We start from the raw sequence: 13,399 nt of genomic DNA on the forward strand, positions 1-13,399 counted from the left end.
CGTTTTTTCTCCCCTTCTCTTTGCCATGAAGTGATGGGACCGGCTGCCATGATCTTAGTTTTTATTTTTATTTTTTTTAATTTAATTTTATTTTTTTACTTTACCATACTGTATTGGTTTTGCCATACATTGACATGAATCCACCACAGGTGTACATGAGTTCCCAACCCTGAACCCCCCTCCCACCTCTCTCCCCATATCATCTCTCTGGGTCATCCCAGTGCACCAGCCCCAAGCATCCTGTATCCTGTATCAAACCTAGACTAGTGATTCATTTCTTACATGATAGTATACATGTTTCAATGCCATTCTCCCAAATCATCCCACCCTCTCCCTCTCCCACAGAGTCCAAAAGTCTGTTCTTTACATCTGTGTCTCTTTTGCTGTCTCACATACAGGGTTATCATTACCATCTTTCTAAATTCCACATATATGTGTTAGTATACTGTATTGGTGTTTTTCTTTCTGGCTTACTTCACTCTGTATAATCGGCTCCAGTCTCATCCACCTCATTAGAACTGATTCAAATGTATTCTTTCTGATGGCTGAGTAATACTCCATTCTGTATATGTACCACAGCTTTCTTATCCATTCATCTGCTGATGGACATCTAGGTTGCTTCCATGTCCTGGCTATTATAAACAGTGCTGCAATGAACATTGGGGTATACATGTCTCTTTCAATTCTGGTTTCCTCGGTGTGTATGCCCAGCAGTGGGATTGCTGGGTCATATGGCAGTCCTATTTACAGTTTTTTAAGGAATCTCCACACTGTTCTCCATAGTGGCTGTACTAGTTTGCATTCCCACCAACAGTGTAAGAGGGTTCCCTTTTCTCCACACTCTTTCCAGCATTTATTGTTTGTAGACTTTTAGATCGCAGCCATTCTGACTGGCGTGAAATGGTACCTCACTGTGGTCTTGATTTGCATTTCTCTGATAATGAGTGATGTTGAGCATCTTTTCATGTATTTATTAGCCATCCGTATGTCTTCTTTGGAGAAATGTCTATCTAGTTCTTTGGCCCATTTTTTGATTGGGTCGTTTATTTTTCTGGAATTGAGCTGCATAAGTTGCTTGTATATTTTTGAGATTAGTTGTTTGTCAGTTGCTTCATTTGCTATTATTTTCTCCCATTCCAAAGGCTGTCTTTTCACCTTGCTTATATTTTCCTTTGTTGTGCAGAAGCTTTTAATTTTAATTAGATCCCATTTGTTTGTTTTTGCTTTTATTTCCAGTATTCTGGGAGGTGGATCATAAAGAATCCTGCTGTGATTTATGTCAGAGAGTGTTTTGCCTATGTTCTCCTCTAGGAGTTTTATAGTTTCTGGTCTTACATTTAGATCTTTAATCCATTTTGAATTTATTTTTATGAATGGTGTTAGAAAGTGTTCTAGTTTCATTCTTTCACAAGTGGTTGACCAGTTTTCCCAGCACCACTTGTTAAAGAGATTGTCTTTAATCCATTGTATATTCTTGCCTCCTTTGTCGAAGATATGGTGTCCACAGGTGTGTGGATTTATCTCTGGGCTTTCTATTTTGTTCCATTGATCTATATATCTGCTCTGATTGCTGTGGCCAGAACTTCCAGAACTATGTTGAATAGTACCGGTGAAAGTGGGCACCCTTGTCTTGTTCCTGAATTTAGGGGAAATGCTTTCAATTTTTCACCATTGAGGATAATGTTTGCTGTGGGTTTGTCATATATAGCTTTTATTATGTTGAGGAATGTTAAAGCTTAACATTCAGAAAATGAATATCATGGCATCCGGTCCCATCACTTCATGGGAAATAGATGGGGAAACAGTGGAAACAGTGCCAGACTTTATTTTGGGGGGCTCCAAAATCACTGCAGATGGTGACTGCAGCCATGAAATTAAAAGACGCTTACTCCTTGGAAGAAAAGTTATGACCAACCTAGATAGCATATTGAAAAGGAGAGACATTACTTTGCCGACTAAGGTCCGTCTAGTCAAGGCTATGGTTTTTCCTGTGGTCATGTATGGATGTGAGAGTTGGACTGTGAAGAAGGCTGAGCACTGAAGAATTGATGCTTTTGAACTGTGGTGTTGGAGAAGACTCTTGAGAGTCCCTTGGACTGCAAGGAGATCCAACCAGTCCATTCTGAAGGAGATCAGCCCTGGGATTTCTTTGGAAGGAATGATGCTAAAGCTGAAACTCCAGTACTCTGGCCACCTCATGCAAAGAGTTGACTCATTGGAAAAGCCTTTGATGCTGGGAGGGACTAGGGGCAGGAGAAGAAGGGGACGACCAAGGATGAGATGGCTGGATGGCATCACTGACTCGATGGACGTGAGTCTGAGTGAACTCCAGGAGTTGGTGATGGACAGGGAGGCCTGGCGTGCTGCAATTCATGGGGTCGCAAAGAGTCAGACACGACTGAGCGACTGAACTGAACTGAACTGAAAGTTCCTTCTATTTCTGCTTTCTGGAGAGTTTTTATCATAAATGGATGTTGAATTTTGTCAAAGGCTTTCTCTGCATCTATTGAGATAATCTTATGGCTTTTATTTTTCAATTTGTTAATGTGTTGAATTACATTCATTGATTTGCGGATATTGAAGAATCCTTGCATCCCTGGGATAAAGCCCACTTGGTCATGGTGTATGATCTTTTTAATGTGTTGTTGGAGTCTGATTGCCAGAATTTTGTTTAGTATTTTTGCATCTATGTTCATCAGTGATATCGGCCAGTAGTTTTCTTTTCTTGTGGCATCTTTGTCAGGTTTTGGTATTAGGGTGATGGTGGCCTCATAGAATGAGTTTGGAAGTTTACCTTCCTTTGCAATTTTCTGGAAGAGTTTGAGTAGGATAGGTGTTAGCTCTTCTCTGAATTTTTGGTAGAATTCAGCTGTGAAGCCGTCTGGGCCTGGGCTTTTGTTTGCTGGAAGATTTCTGATTACAGTTTCAATTTCCGTGCTTGTGATGGGTCTGTTAAGATTTTCTATTTCTTCCTGGTTCAGTTTTGGAAAGTTGTACTTTTCTAAGAATTTGTCCATTTCTTCCACGTTGTCCATTTTATTGGCATATAATTGCTGATAGTAGTCTCTTATGATCCTTTGTATTTCTGTGTTGTCTGTTGTGATCTCTCCATTTTCATTTCTAATTTTATTGATTTGATTTTTCTCCCTTTGTTTCTTGACGAGTCTGGCCAATGGTTTGTCAATTTTATTTATCCTTTCAAAGAACCAGCTTTTGGCTTTGTTGATTTTTGCTATGGTCTCTTTTGTTTCTTTTGCACTTATTTCTGCCCTAATTTTTAAGATTTCTTTCCTTCTACTAACCCTGGGGTTCTCCATTTCTTCCTTTTCTAGTTGCTTTATGTGTAGAGTTAGGTTATTTATTTGACTTTTTCTTCTTTCTTGAGGTATGCCTGTATTGCTATGAACTTTCCTCTTAGCACTGCTTTTATAGTGTCCCACAGGTTTTGGGTCGTTGTGTTTTCATTTTCATTTGTTTCTATGCATTTTTTGGTTTCTTTTTTGATTCTTCTGTGATTTGTTGGTTATTCAGCAGCGTGCTGTTCAGCCTCCATATGTTGGAATTTTTAATAGTTTTTCTCCTGCAATTGGGAGAGGGCAGTGGCACCCCACTCGAGTACTCTTGCCTGGAGAATCCCATGGATGAAGGAGCCTGGTAGGCTGCAGTCCATGGAGTCGCTAAGAGTCGGACACGACTGAGCGACTTCACTTTCACTTTTCACTTTCATGCATTGGAGAGGGAAATGGCAGCCCACTCCAGTGTTCTTGCCTGGAGAATCCCAGAGACGGGGGAGCCTGGTAGGCTGCCGTCTATGGGGTCGCACAGAGTCGGACACGACTTAAGTGACTTAGCAGCAGCAGCAGCAGCAGCTCCTGTAATTGAGATCTAATCTTAATGTATTATGGTCAGAAAAGATGCTTGGAATGATTTCAATTTTTTTTAATTTATCAAGGCTAGATTTATGGCCCAGGATGTGATCTATCCTGGAGAAGGTTCCATGAGCACTTGAGAAAAAGGTGAAATTCATTGTTGTAGGGTGAAATGTCATATAGTTATCAATTAGGTCCAACTGGTCTATTGTATTATTTAAAGTTTGTGTTTCTTTGTTAATTTTCTGTTTAGTTGATCTATCCATAGGTGTGAGTGGGGTATTAAAGTCTCCCACTATTATTGTGTTATTGTTAATTTCCCCTTTCATACTTCTTAGCATTTGCCTTACATATTGCAGTGCTCCTATGTTGGGTGCATATATATTTATAATTGTTATATCTTCTTCTTGGATTGTCCCTTTGATCATTATGTATTGGCCTTCTTTGTCTCTTTTCACAGCCTTTGTTTTAAAGTCTATTTTATCTGATATGAGTATAGCTACTCCTGCTTTCTTTTGATCTCTATTTGCGTGGAATATCTTTTCCCAGCCCTTCACTTTCAGTCTGTATGTGTCCCTTGTTTTGAGGTGGGTCTCTTGTAGACAACATATATAAGGGTCTTGTTTTTGTATCCATTCAGCCAGTCTTTGTCTTTTGGTTGGGGCATTCAACCCATTTACATTTAAGGTAATTATTGATAAGTATGATCCCATTGCCATTTACTTTATTGTTTTGGGTTCGGGTTTTTAAACCCTTTTTGTGTTTCCTGTCCAGAGAAGATCCTTTAGCATTTGTTGGAGAGCTGGTTTGGTGGTGCTGAATTCTGTCAGCTTTTGCTTGTCTGTAAAGCTTTTGATTTCTCCTTCATATTTGAATGCGATCCTTGCTGGGTACAGTAATCTGGGCTGTAGGTTATTTTCTTTCATCACTTTAAGTACGTCTTGCCATTCCCTCCTAGCCTGAAGAGTTTCTACTGAAAGATCAGCTGTTATCCTTATGGGAATCCCCTTGTGCGTTATTTGTTGTTTTTCCCTTGCTGCTTTTAATATTTGTTCTGTATGTTTGATCTTTGTTAATTTGATTAATATGTGTCTTGGGGTGTTTCACCTTGGGTTTATCCTGTTTGGGACTCTCTGGGTTTGTTGGACTTGGGTGATTATTTGCTTCCCCATATTAGGGAGGTTTTCAACTATTATCTCAAGTATTTTCTCATGGTCTTTCTTTTTGTCTTCTTCTTCTGGGACTCCTGTATTTCAAATGTTGGAGTGTTTCATATTATCCTGGAGGTCTCTGAGATTGTCCTCATTTCTTTTAATTCGTTTTTCTTTTTTCCTCTCTGATTCATTTATTTCTACCATTCTATCTTCTATTTCACTAATCCTATCTTCTGCCTCCGTTATTCTACTATTTGTTGCCTCCAGAGTGTTTCTGATCTCATTTATTGCATTATTCATTATCTATTGACTCTTTTTTATTTCTTCTAGGTCCTTGTTAAACCTTTCTTGCACCTTCTCAATCCTTGTCTCCAGACAATTTATCTGTGATTCCATTTTGATTTCAAGATTTTGGATCATTTTCACTATCATTATTCGGAATTCTTTATCAGGTAGATTCCCTATCTCTTCCTCTTTTGTTTGGTTTGGTGGGCATTTATCCTGTTCCTTTACCTGTTGAGTATTCCTCTGTCTCTTCATCTTGGTTATATTACTGCGTTTGGGGTGGCCTTTCTGTATTCTGGCAGTTTATGGAGTTCTCTTTATTATGGAGTTTCCTCACTGTGGATGGGGTTGTATCAGTGGCTTGTCAGTTAGGGAAGCTTGTGTCAGAGTTCTGGTGGCTGGAGCTGGATTTCTTCTCTCTGGAGTGCAATGAAGTGTCCAGTAATGAGTTATGAGATGTCAATGGTTTTGGAGTAACTTGAGCTGCCTGTATATTGAAGCTCAGGGGTGTGTTCCTGTGTTGCTGGAGAATTTGTGTGGTATGTCTTGCTCTGGAACTTGTTGGCCCTTGGGTGGTGCTTGGTTTCAGTGTAGGTATGGAGGTGTTTGATGAGCTCCTGTCAATTAATGTTCCCTGGAGTCAGGAGTTTTCTGATATGCTCAGGATTTGGACTTAAGCCTCCTGCTTCTGGTTTTCAGTCTTATTTTTACAATAGCCTCAAGACTTCTCCATCTATATAGCACCAATGATAAAACATCTAGGTTAGAGATGAAAAGTTTCTCCACATTGAGGGACACCCAGAGAGGTTCACTGAGTTACATGGAGAAGAGAAGAGGGAGGGGGAAGTTAGAGGTGACTGGAATGAGATGAGGTGGGATCAGAAGAGGAGAGAGCAAGCTAGCCAGTAATCACTTCCTTATGTGCGCTCCACTGTCTGGACCACTCAGAGATTTTCACGGAATTATACAGAGAAGAGAAGAAGGAGGAAGGAGACAGAGGTGGCCAGGGGGGTAAAAGAGGGAAATGAAAAGGAGAGAGACAGATCCAGCCAGTAGACAGTTTCCTAAGTGTTCTCCACTGTCTGGAACACACAGAGATTCACAGAGTTGGGTAGAGAAGAGAAGGGGGAGGGAGGAGACAGAGGCAACCTGGTGGAGAAAAAGGAGAGTCCGAAGGAGGAGAGAGCAGTCAAGCCAGTAATCTCGTTCTCAAGTAAAAATGGGTACTGAAGATTGGGTTTTTAAAGGTACAAAATTGATAACAAATACCAAAAAGCAAAGATTAAAAATCTAGAGTAGAGGTTGGATTTTCAAAAATACAATATTAAATAAAAGAATGAATGAGAAAATTAAAAAAAGTCATAATTATTTAAAAAAACAACAACCACAAAAATATATATATATGGCATTTGCTTTAAGAACTTAAAAATTTGAAAATGTTAAAATTTTTAAAAAAAGAAAAAACAAAAAAAGAATGATCGAGAAAATCGTAAAGGTATATCTGGGATTTTCTCTGGTGGTGGTGTGGGCAGTGTGGGGTCAGTTCATTTTTGAATAGTTCCTTGGTCTGGCTTATATTCTTAAGATCTATACTTCCAAGGTGGTTCCCTCTGTTTTAGCTTCTTCTGTTTGCTGGTCTCTTCAGTGTCTGTTTTCTGCCCTGACACAAGGGGGATGGTGGTGAACACTTTTTTTTTTTTTAGGCTCACTTGTTCAGTCGCGCTGTGGGGAGGGAGGGACACTGCAAACAAATAACACTGGCGTGTGCTCGTAGTGTCTCAGCCCTGCTGGGCCTGTCCCCGCTCACGGCGCACACAGCTCAGGTCTAGGTTGCTCCGCCGGGAACCGTCTGAGGCCGGCCCTGGGCTGCATGCACCTCCCTGGTCTAAGCCGCTCAGGCTCAGGCACTCAGGTAGTCCTCAGAGGCGCAGACTCAGTTGGGCCTGCGCTTTGTGCCCTTCCCAGGACCGAGCAGTGTTTGGCGAGTGCAGTCACTGCAACTTATCGCCTTTCCCGTCCCTGCTGCTCAGTTTTCTGAGTGTACAACTGGCGCCCCTTCTTAGGCAGATGATGACTGTCCAGAACCCCAAGAAGTCTTAGTTAGCAAAGAAGCTTGCTTGCAGTTTGGAAGTTAATGTCCCTCTGGGGCTGCAATTGCCCCCTTCTGGCCCTTCTGGCTCTGGCTGCCTGTCACCAGAGGGGGATGGTCTGCAGCGGGCTAATTCTGTTCCATCCTTTGTTCTGTGTGTGGTCCTGGTGGTGTCTTATGTTAGAGCTTTTTGCGTGGTAGCTATCCCACAGTCTGGTTTGCTAGCCCAAGTTAGTTCACTCTGGTTACGCTCGGGGCATTTCGGCCTGATTCTTAAAAAGCACTGCAGCCCGCGCCTCCCTGCCCAGCCCCCACTTGCTAGTGGTGGATGCAGGCGTCTGCGCTGCTTCTCCGCTGGGGAAGTTACCCCTAGGCTCATGATCTGTTGCTTTTAATTATTTATTTATTTTTCCACCCTGTTTTGTTGGCCTCTGTGCTTCCAAGGCTTGCCACAGACTCGGCAGCGAGAGTGTTTCCTGGTGTTTGGAAACTTCTCTCTTTTTAAGACTCCCTTCCCGTGACAGAGCTCCCTCCCTACCTCTTTTGTCCCTTTTTTCCATCTTTTATATTTTTTCCTACCTGTTTTTGAAGACAATGATCTGCTTTTCTGGGTGCCTGAGGTCCTCTGCCAGCATTCAGAAGTTGTTTTGTGAAGTTTACTCAGCGTTGAAATGTTCTTTTGATGAATTTGTGAGGGAGAAAGTGGTCTCCCCGTCCTATTCCTCTGCCATCTTAGGACCGCTCTCCATGATCTTAGTTTTTAGAATGTTCAGATTTAAGCCAGCTTTTTCACTCTTCTATTTCACCCTCAAGAGGCTCTTGGTTCCTGTTCACTTTCTGCCACTATGTTGGGTGCATATATATTTACAATTGTTAAATCTTTATGTTGGATTGATATCTTATGTAACATTATATAATGCGCTTCTCTGTTACAATCTTTGTTTTAAAGTCTGTCCTGTTTGATATAAGCACTGGTGTCCCAGCTTTCTGCTGTTTTGCACCCCTCACTTTCAGTCTGTGTGTGTCTCTAGATCTGAAGTGAGTCTCTTCTAGGCAGCGTATATGTGTGTCTTTTTTTTTTTAATCCATTTAGTCACTTCGTGGTAATTAGTAATAGGTATATACTTATTGGCATTTTGTTCATTGTTTCTGATTGTTTTGAAGCTCTATTTTGTTTTGTTTGTTTGTTTTTACTGCACTGTGCAAATGTGGAATCCTAGTTCCCCAGTCAGGTATTGAACCATGTCCCCCTGCAGTGAAAGTGTGGAGTCTTAATCACTGGCGTATTCCCACCAGGGAAGTCCTGTTCCTTCATCTTTTACTCTCCTCCCTTATGATTTGATGATTATCTTTAGTGTTATGTTTGGGCTCCTTTCTCTTTTGTGTGTGTATATTTAAGTTGATTTCTTAAGTTCAAGTGCATGGTAACAACCCTGCATTTTTGTTCCCTCTCCCCACATTTCATGTGTTTGACATATTTTACATCTTTTTGTTTTATGTATCCACAATAACCAGTTATTTTAGAGATAGATGATTTTACTACTTTTGTCTTTTACCTTTCCTACTAGCTTTATAAGTGATCTACCTTTATGTATATTTGTCTTTACCAATGAGACTTCTTCTTTCACAATTTTCATACTTCTACTGATGGCCTTTTCTTTTCCACTTAGAGATATCTCTTTAACGTTTCTTATACAGTTGATTTAGTTGTGCTGAACTCTTTTAGCTTTTGCTTCTCTGTAAAATTCTTTCTCCTTCAAACCCAAATGATAGCCTTGTTGGGTAGGGTATTCTTGGTGTACATTTTTTTCTGTCACTTTGAATATATCATGTTACTCCCATCTGGCCTGCAATCTACTAAAAAGTCAGCTGATAATCTTATAGGAATTTCCTTGTACATAACTAGTTGCTTTTCCCTTGCCTCTTTTAAATTCTCACTTCATCTTTAATTTTTGCCATTTTAATTACAATGTGTCTTAATGTGGTTCTCTTTAGTAGGTTTATCTTGTTTGGGACTCTGTGATTCCTGGACCTGAATGTCTGTTTCTTTTCCCAGATTAGGGAAATATTCAGCTATTATGTCTTTAAGTATGTTCTCTGCCCCTTTCTCTCTCTCATTCTGTGACCCTTATACTATAAATGTTAGTATGCTTGATGTTGTCCTGGAGGCCTCTTAAACTGATTTTTGTTTTTTTCAGCTTGAGTGATTTCCTCTGCTGTCTTCTAGTTCATGGATCCATTCCTCCATATCATCTAATCACTGTTGATTCCTTCTATGGTTTATTTCTTTTATTGTAGTATTTAGCTCTGTTTGGTTCTTTATATTTTCTAGCTCTCTGTTAAACTTCTCACTATGTTCATCCATTTTTCTTTTTTTTCAATGTTTATTTATTTGGCTGTGCCAGGTCTTAGTTTCAGTACGTGGGGTCTTTGCTATTCACTGAGGCATGTGAAATCTTTGGTTACAGCATGTGGAATCCAGTTCTCTGACCAGGGATTGAACCCAGGCCCCCTGCATTGGGAGCACGGAATACAGTGTCTTAGCCACTGAACCACCAGGGAAGTCCCCATCCATTTTTCTCTTGAATTGGTTTTGCATCTTTATGATCATTACCTTAAACTCTGTTGGGTAAATTGCTTATCTCCACTTAGTTTTTCTGAGATTTTGGTCTTGTTCCTCATTTGGAACATATTCTTCTGTCTTTTCATTGACTTAATTCTCTCATTTGCATTAGGTAGGTAGGTTATGTTTCCCAATCTTAGAAAAGTGCCTTATGTAGAAGACACATTATGGGCCTCAGCAGTACCCTCCCTCTGGTCACCAGAGCTATATCCTCTAGGCATTCACCTTATGTTGGCTGCATGGGCCCGTTTTTTTTTTTTTTAATGGCAGGGCTGACTGCACTGGGCACATTGTTGGGCAAGGCTAGTCCTGGCCCTGTTCCTGCCAGGCCCTGCCTAGTGCAGTGGCTTTAGGCCCACTGGTTGGTACCATTGGGTCCCAGTGTAGTTGACTGCACAGCCAAAGGAGGTCAGCCAGAGCCAACCCACTGGTAGACTGGTCAGGGTCTCAGGGCAGCCCACTGCAAAGCCCAGGCAGTCCCAGGGGTGATTCCAACCCACTGGTGGGTGGGATAACATCCTTTTTAAGAAAGGAGACTGAACCTTGCTCAAGATTGTCCAAATAACAGCTGGGATTCAGTTCTAGGACTGCCTGACAACAACCCGTTCTAGCTCTTTAAGTGTGTTACAATAAATAGCCCTGGTAAAGCCCAGGTTCTTCCCACTACACGCTGCTGTCTCAGCTGCCCATCTGGGTCTTTTCCAGACACAGAGCTGACTCATTCTGCTTAACATTTCTCTGCACTCCCCATTTCTGAACTTCATAGGGGCCCTGCTTTTATGAACACATGATTATTTAGATCAGTTAGAATATAATTTATTCAGTTAGAGCTTTTGTTTAGTTACATTCTTTTTAAAGATAATGCCTGACCTCTTGGACAACTTTTTTTTCCATATTTATTTTATTTATTTGGCTGTGTTGGGTCTTAGTTGCAGCACGCAGGATCTTTCAGTCACCAAGTACAAGCTCTTAGCTGCAGCATGTGGAATCTAGTTCCCCGACCAGGGATCAAACCCCCAGCCTCCTGCATTGGGAGCACAGTCTTAGCTGCTGGACCACCAGGGAAGTCTCAACTTGACTATTTCTGTTTCCTCCCAATAATGTGTTTACATACCATCTCTGGAGATGGCAATCATCCAGTGTGTCCCTTACATTGATTTCTGTTGTTTCTCTCTTAAAGGATGGTTTTTTATGTACTTGTCTCCAGACGTGTCCTGATGGTGGTAAACACTGATCGTGCAGTTACTACTTGGAGAATGGAACATGGGAATTTACCATTTTCTGTTAGGTGCCTATGTAGACAAATGATTTAATCCCTTTCTTTTGGATCCTTTCAAACTCATGGTAATGCTCATTTTGGAACTGGGGATCTCTGAACATCCAATTCTGCTATGTTAACTGCAGCAGTTGAGAATTAACAATCATGTCACACCTGTGTGTACTTCCCTTCCATATAAATATACTTGTGATACCTAATATGTCTCTTTCTGTACTACCATAAAGATGTCCTTAATTGGGAAAATACCATAATAACCATTGACATTATATATATAACCTATAAGTTCTTGGGTATAGTTACAAAATAAAATTGTAAAGCACTAATCTCAGACAATATGTTTTTACACATTTCACAATTTACAAATAATTTTAAAATGGAGCCAAACAGATCCCAATAAAACACAGTAATAGAAAGTTATACAATACAAGTGGCATTTCATATCAGTAGAGAAAAGACTGATTCAGTATATTAGGACAATTAATTAGATTTTTAACATAGCATAGAAAAAATAGAATAAATATGTACATATTTAGTCAATAAAAGTAATAGAAAATATAGGAAATATTTTTAATAATGTTAGAGGAGAAGGATGGGTTTTATCTACTGCCAGACAGTATACACGGCAGCTAGTAAATATGTTGACCCCAAAAAAAACTCCCTGCAAAGGGGCCACATACATTCATGAAAAAGGGATCCTTTTACAATTCATGATCCACCCAAAGATATAAATATTCTAAAATTTTATAGATATTAAGGTCAAAAAACAATTTTGAAAGACTAGTAAAGCTGAACATATGAAACTTCCATACAGCAAAAGACATTATACAAAACTAAGAGACAAAAGAGGGGTAAAATATTGACAAAACATAGGGCAAAGAGTCACTGTCCACCATGTGTTAAAATTTATCAATCAAAAAGGAAAAAATACAACAGAAAAGCGGGCAAAGGACATGAACACGCACTCATGAAAAATACTCTGCTTCACTCAATTTTAACAATGCAATTTTAAATAAGATATTTTCACAAAGCAGAGCGATCATTCTTAAGATGAATGTGGCTGTGGGAAACCAGACACCCTCAGGCACTGCTGGTACAATGTTACCAGAGAGCTCTCTGCCCAGCATTTTAATGTGCAATCAGCCTGGCAATTCAAGTCTAGAAAATGATCTTACAGAAATACTGGCATGGAGACACAGGTGTTTGTAATAGCGCTGTAATACCAAGAAGTTGAAAGCTATCTAAATGTCCTTGAATAAGAATTGGTGAAATAAATTACAATCCTTCCATACACTAGAATACTTCTATGAAGCTACTGTTCTAAAGAATGAGGTAGGTCAACACAGACTGACATGTAAAGATGTTCTGTAATATAGTGTTGGTTTTTGCTGTTCAGTCGCTAAGTCATGTCCAACTCTGCAATCCCATGGACCGCAGCACCCCAGGCTCCCCTGTCCTTCACCATCTCCTGGAGTTTGCTCAAACTCATGTCCGTTGAGTCAGTGATTAATCATTTAGTGATTTATGAAACAGTATACATGGAATGCACTTTTAAAATTATATATCTCATAAATCTATATATTAGAAGAATAAACATGTGGCTATCTCTAGGGAGTAAAAATATTACCCTCAAGGGTTCATTAGATTCCCTCTAGGGAATGTAATGTAATCCCTCGTATTACATCTATAAATCTAAGAGGATTTTCAAGCCCTTAAAAAACAATCAGCATTTGAGAAAAGACCCCATTTTTATAAGAGCTGTATGCTTTCTCCCCACTATCCCAAAGCACTTGCCCAAAGTCAAGAAGTCAAGTGGGTCCAGACTCTGTACTTGCCCTGCAGTGTGAGGTGACATCTCTATCCAGAGGCTTAACTCTTGTGAGATTAAAATTCACAGCTTGACAACTTCATGTAACGGTGGGAATCACTCTTCACTGTATGGGAGACAAGAACACACATAGCAACTAGTAAACATGTTGTGTAAACCCCCAAAGGAAGAACCAGAAATAGGCAGAACATATTCTCCAAGGGGATCCTATGACAACTCACAATCCACACAAAAATATAAATATGTTAACATCACACACACATTCCCATAAGCCC

This window comes from Budorcas taxicolor, chromosome 6, assembly GCF_023091745.1.
Source record: "Budorcas taxicolor isolate Tak-1 chromosome 6, Takin1.1, whole genome shotgun sequence".
NCBI classification, from domain to species: Eukaryota; Metazoa; Chordata; class Mammalia; order Artiodactyla; family Bovidae; genus Budorcas; species Budorcas taxicolor.